This window comes from Silene latifolia, chromosome Y, assembly GCF_048544455.1.
Source record: "Silene latifolia isolate original U9 population chromosome Y, ASM4854445v1, whole genome shotgun sequence".
Classification (NCBI taxonomy): Eukaryota; Viridiplantae; Streptophyta; class Magnoliopsida; order Caryophyllales; family Caryophyllaceae; genus Silene; species Silene latifolia.
In genome coordinates this window covers 63,362,631-63,369,883 of record NC_133538.1, presented here as the reverse complement: position 1 = coordinate 63,369,883, position 7,253 = coordinate 63,362,631, and positions in this window count along the sequence as shown.

Sequence of the window (7,253 nt, the reverse complement as noted above, 5' to 3'; positions counted from 1 at the left end):
AAATGTTACATTTACACTCGTAAAACATCACATTCACACTTGTAAAATGTTAAAATTATATAAATTCAAAATTTCCGTCACAAAAAATCAAATTTACACTCTTAAAATGTTACATTTACACTCGTAAAACATCACATTTACACTTATAAAATGTTAAAATTATAAAAATTCAAAATTTCCGTCACAAAAAATCAAATTTACACTCTTAAAATGTTACATTTACACTCGTAAAACATCACATTTACACTTATAAAATGTTAAAATTATATAAATTCAAAATTTCCGTCACAAAAAATCAAATTTACACTCTTAAAATAAAAATCGAATGAATATATCACACAAAGAAAAATCGAATTGATGAAGAAATACAATACCTAACTGAAGAAATATAGACGACGATGCACCTTAATTGAAAAGCAGCCTGCAATCACCAGAACGTAATTCATGCACAAATGAAATAAAAAATATAAACACAAACAGAAACGAAATTAAAAAAAAACAATTAATCGCAAAACAGCGGGAATATTACCTAATCGCAAAAACGTTCGACGATAACACACACAACTGAACCTGCATCATTGATTTCAAGCACAAGGAAGTAAAATAATTAAGCTCAACTACAAAATAATCGAAGAAATCGAGCTAAACAACTGGAAATTATGATCAATTTACACCAAAAATACTTACGAATTTGAAAGAAATGTGACAATTGAAGATGATAGGATTAAACAGATGAAGAAAATTAATCGTTGTCCATTATCATCGTCGTTCAATCACCGTAATTTGACGAATTGCTTAATTTGGGGGAAAAATTAGGGTTCTGTTAAGTGGAGAGAGAAAGCGTACAGTAAAAAATGAGAGGAGAGAGAAAGAGATTGGGAAAAAATGACGATAAAAATGTGATAATAATCCGAGTAATAATTTTGTCGGTTCCCTAATTTTAATAATTACTAATACTATAGGTCGTTCTCACCGTTTGCACCGAGTGTTCGTTCTCACCCGATCCTAATATATATATATATATATATATATATATAGAGAGAGAGAGAGAAGGGTTCTTATAAGGTCTTCATACCTTATAAGGCCCTAAGTCTTTATAAGAGCCCTTGGATGAAGGGATTGAAGGGATGAGATGAGGAGAGAGGGCGTGTTTTTCAGAGCAAAAAAAAAAAAGAAAATGTTGATTGTGTGAGAGAGGGACCACTTCCACTGTTTATGTACTGCCACCATATCAAATCCCGCGGACATTATGAATAAACAAAGCCTCCTATATCATTTTGCATGCTTCCCTCCTCTTTTCACCATTCAAAACCTCTCAACAAGCAAAAACCCATAAAAATCCCCAGAAAAACGATCCTAAATCCTGTAAAATACAATATAAATCATCAAAAAAATAAGTGAAATATCAGCGCTAATGGAAAACTACGTCAGTGATCGTCGGATAAAAAAATTGTTATGAGATAAAGTACGTTATTGTTCATCCGTTAAAAAAATTGTCATTCTTCATCAGAGAAACAAGCAGGAAATGACAGTCAGTGTTTGTGAAGTGGATCATATGCAGATTGAAGTTGCCGTCGAAGGTGAGTTGTTTACTTTCTTATTTGTGTCTAGGTTATTATTGTTAATACTTTTGTTCTTTCATGGTGTTCATCAAGATTGTTCTTTCATTTTGGTAGCTTGTTGTTGATGGCAAAAAATGATCGAAATTGAAAAGCTTGATCAAGTAGGAATTATAACTCCAGTGCCTTTTTGGAAAAACTCTGACCCAAATATGTATAACTTCAATAATACAGTATTATAACTCCAGAGGTTTGTAGTAAAACTCTTTGAATATTTCCTGCAGATTCAGGTAACAGGGTAATTGAAAACCTAAATTGTGCATAAAAATGTTACTAAAGAACCAATTTTGATATAGTTATTCATGTTATAGCTGAAGTTATAAATTCATTAAGTGAAGATGGTTGTACATGATATGCCTGGAGTTATACATGATGTAGCTAGAGTTATACATCGTGTGACTAGAGTTATGCAGACTGTTTATAGAGTTAAACATTATATGCTAAGAGTTTTACATTGTATAGCTAGAGTTATACATCGTATGACTAGAGTTATACGTTTTGTACCTAGAGTTATACATCGTATATGACTACAGTTATACAGACTGTGCCTAGATTATACATCAAATGCACAGAGTTATACATGCTGTCTCTAGAGTTGTACATTGTATTATTAGAGTTATTCAGACTGTGTATGGAGTTGTACATTGTATGATAAGAGTTATACATTGTATGATAAGAGTTATACATTGTATAGCTAGAGTTATACATTGTATAGCTAGAGTTGTACATTGTATGATTAGAGTTATACATTATATGCTAAGAGTTTTACATTGTATTGCTAGAGTTATACATTGTATGCATAGAGTTATACATGCTGTCTCTAGAGTTGTACATTGTATGATTAGAGTTATACATGATATGCTAAGAGTTTTACATTGTATAGCTAGAGTTATACATTGTATGCATAGAATTATACATGCTGTCTCTAAAGTTGTACATTGTATGATTAGAGTTATACATTATATGCTAAGAGTTTTACATTGTATAGCTAGAGTTATACATTGTATGACTAGACTTATACGTTGTGTACCTAGAGTTATACATCGTATGACTAGAGTTATACAGACTGTACCTTGATTATACATTAAAAGCATAGAGTTATACATGCTGTTTCTAGAGTTATACGGACTGTGTCTAGAGTTTTACATTGTATGTTCTTTGCTTGTATTTTTCTCCGTCATGGTTTTTTCTGTAATTATTAGTCGCTTAGTTTTCCTGAGTTTATTACCAAAACAAATTAAATAAAATAAAACAAATAAAATAAAACAAATTACCAAAACATTTAACATAGATGAACTTAATTAATAGATATATAGATACATAAACCTAATGCATTGCTAAAAAACAGTTCTTAGATGTTCATATAGGGATGCAGTCTCTTCTATGATATTCATCCTCTCCTCCTTTGCTATTTGGAGGTTTCGTTCCGCAGATGCAATATCTTCTAACAGCTGCAGTATCTGCTGCTCTGACAAGCCATTTTCTTTGGCGTCCTTGAGTGCGATCCGAGCATCCTTAAGGAATTCCCTGTACTTCCTCTCGATTTCCCTCAAGCGGCTTATGAAACTTTTGTTGTACTCGGTCATAATGCATGTTAAACGAATGGTATCATTCATTCTTGAAGGAAGATTGGAGTTTATTAGGTTTTAAGAATTTAGGTTTTTGAGTTTAGGGTGGAGATAGGGATATAATGGACTGGTTATTGAGGCAGTGGAATGAATTTATAATTAGTAATGTGTCCTTTGAGTGGTTTTTTAATTAATATGTTTGGTGGTTGATGCTTAAATTAATACGAATTTTGTTTAGGAAGTTGTGCCATATCCCTGCTTCAAATCTTATAACCCTTCGCATTCCAGATATTGTGCCGTTTAATTAAATGTATACTCTTAGAATATAAAGTATGCATAGAGTTATGCATTTTATACCTAGAGTTATACATTATATGGACAGAGTTATACATTGTGTAGAATGAGTTATACATAAAAAGGACTAGAGTTATACATCAGATGCCAAGAGTTATACATTGTATGTCTAGAGTTATACAGATTGTGACTAGAGTTTTACATCTTTTGACTACAATTATAAATACTGTGACTACAGTTATACATCAGATGCCAAGAGTTATACATTGTATGTCTAGAGTTATACAGATTGTGACTAGAGTTTTACATCTTTTGACTACAATTATAAATACTGTGACTAGAGTTATACATTAAATGACTAGAGTTATACATTGACTGACTAGGGTTATACATTATCTGCCTAAAGTTTTACATTCTGTGCCCAGAGTTCTACAGTGTGACTAGAATTATAAATACTGTGACTAGAGTTATACATCAGATGCCAGAGTTATACATTGTATGTCTAGAGTTATACAAATTGTGTCTAGAGTTTTACATCTTTTGACTAGAATTATAAATACTGTGACTAGAGTTATACATTAAATGACTAGAGTTATACATTGAATGACTAGGGTTATACAGAGTTTGACTAGAGTTGTACATTGTATGACTAGAGTTTTACATTGAATGACTAGGGTTATACAGAGTTTGTCTAGAGTTGTACATTGTATGACTAGAGTTATACAAATTGTGACTAGAGTTTTACATCTTTTGACTAGAATTATAAATACTGTGACTAGAGTTATACATTAAATGACTAGAGTTATACATTGAATGACTAGGGTTATACAGAGTTTGACTAGAGTTGTACATTGTATGACTAGAGTTTTACATTGAATGACTAGGGTTATACAGAGTTTGTCTAGAGTTGTACATTGTATGACTAGAGTTTTACATTGAATGACTAGGGTTATACAGTATATGCGTAGAGTTATGTATTTCTTAATCATTTCATGGATGTTTGATTCTGCTCAGGTGGTCGTAAGGCAGCGGAAGCTGAGTATTGTAAGCATTTGGCAGCGGAGTTTACACCTTGTGTAGGGCAACAATTTTTTGAAATCGACGAGGCAGTGACATTCTATAAAGTTTATGCATTGGCGTCCGGGTTTGATGTTCGGAAGTACTCGACGAAAAAATGGCGCGACGGTGAAGTAAAGACAAAGTTGCTGGTTTGCAACAGAGAGGGATTCACATATGTCCCAAAAGGAGAGGCAGTAATTAAAAAAAAAAAGACCGGGGTTAGGGAAGAAGAAATGCAATGGGGAAAAAGAACTGCAAACCAGAAGAAATATACAGTCAAGAGGGTAGGGTGTAAAGCACATGTCAGGCTATTTATGAAGAATGGAGTACTAGTAATTGACCGATTCCACATGGGGCATAATCACGAACTTGTATCGAGTGAGGATCGTCGGTTTCAAAAAGATGTCGCGGAACATAGAAGATTTTCACAAGTACTTGATAATGTACAACTCAAGGGTTAGTTTACTATTAAACAAACATCCACTAATTGAATGGCAAACTTCTAAAGTTATTCACCGAGATGATAGAGTTATGTAACCTAAGAGTTAAAAATAATAAGTAGGTGCACAATAAATCAACGGAGTTATGCATATGTTTGATGGAGTTATAAGAATAGCTGAAAGGGTTATAGTTGAGGAATTCTTGGTTATTAATAAGCACGATAAGGATTTGTTGTCCCCTGCAGCTTGAGGATAGGAGCAACTAGGACGTACAACATGTGTAAGGAGTTCGTAAACGGGTTCGAGAACATTGGTGCATCCTTAACTGATTTTAAGAACTTCCACAGAGATGTGAAGTGCTTCATCCATAAACGGGACGGTCAATTGTTCATTGACCGGTTCAAGAATATGGCACAGAATAGGCAGGAGTTTTATTTTGATTATGAAGTTGACAAGGATAACAGCCTTCGGTGCGCAATATGGGCTGACAAAACCGCTAGGAGGAACTACTCCGTATTTGGAGATGCAGTGTCGTACGACCCAACATACTCAACAAACAAATACGATATGATTTTCACGCCATTCACTGGCATAGATCACCATAAGCGATCGGTGACATTCGTGGGCGTTGATTGCCCATGAAGACCATGAATACTTCCAGGTGGGTTTTCAACGGGTTTTGAATGCTATGGGAGGAAAGGAACCCAAGTACATTATCACGAGATCGGGATCCGGGCATTATTAAGGCCGTACCCCTTGCCTTCAAGACTGCACGCCACCGATTTTGCATGTGGCATATAATGAACAAGGTGCCATCAAAGGTCGGGGTGACAAGGGAGGATTATAAGGAGTTCGTTCAGAAATTGAACAACATTATATGGGACGACAACATAGAAGCAGACGACTTTGACGCTAGGTGGGCAGAAATAATGGACGCGCATGGTCTTGTGAACAATGAGTGGTTTACAGAGGCGTTCGATAAAAGGAGACAATGGGTGATGGCACATTGCAGGGACTTGAACATGGGTGGTGTAATGAGAACAACCCGAGAGATCGAGAGAGCAAGAATAGTTTTTTTAAGAAGTTCGAGCGAGAAGTCGGTACGTTAGTGGAGTTTTGGATGCGTTTTGAAAGCGCTATGGACCATCTACGGCATACGCAGAAGAGACTTGACCATGAAAACCGACACTCAACACCGCACGGCACGCATTTACCCATGGAGGAATATGCGGCAAATGTTTATACCCGTGAGGTTTTCAAGGAATTCCAACTAGAGGTCATTTGCTCAATCGATACATGTAAGACCGGGGCTATCTTTGAAGTAGATGGGGTTGAAGTGACTCGCCGTAAAGGATTCAATCGTACGAAAAAGTTTCAACGTAGAGTACAACCTAGGTAACAACATTTTGGCATCAACTTTATGTGGTAGTTGACTAAAGTTGGTAGATATTGCGCCAAAGTTACATTGTCTGAAGATAGAAGTTATACAATTGTTCAGTGAACTAAAGTTTTCTGAATGTATAACTTTTCCGATAATATGCATAACTCTACTTCCGGAATGTATAACTCTTGTTGCCATATGTTTAATCTGTTGTTGCCATTAGGAGTTATTCAATTTTTCACCGAATCTGTTGTCATTTGCGGTATGACTCAAGGTTATATATTGAATAACTTTAGCTTTCGAATGTATAACTCTACTTCCCGAATAACATTAGAAATTCAATTTTTAACTCGAATGACTATTTGTAGTATAACTCGATTAGGGTTTGAATAATCGTAGCTTTCAGATCGTATAACTCTTGTTGCCATATGTATAACTCTACGTGATAATGTTTAACTCGTTATTATATGTATAAGACTACGACGGCATGATTTAATTGGATTACGGGGACACGACTACACAAAGTGCACTGTATGATGTTTGAAAGAATGGGATTTACGTGCCGATATATAGTATGGATTTTGTCGGCTAACGGCATGAAGACAATTCCGGTTGATTACGTTTCTACAAGATGGAGAAAGGATGCATTGCAATTCAGATTATCAGAATGTGATGGTGAACAAATGGAAACAAATAGTAGCGCTGATGCAAAAGAAGTTGCGATGGTGAAGTTGTGGTCAGAAGTTCATGCAACCATTGGTTTACTTCGTGGCACGAGTGAGACTGAAGTTGTGAACTTAAGCTCGTTAATTAGAGAGTTCAAGGAGAAACTTTTACCGTACAAGAAGGATTTAACAAAGCAAGCAGGAATTTGAGCGAATCCTTGGTTGCC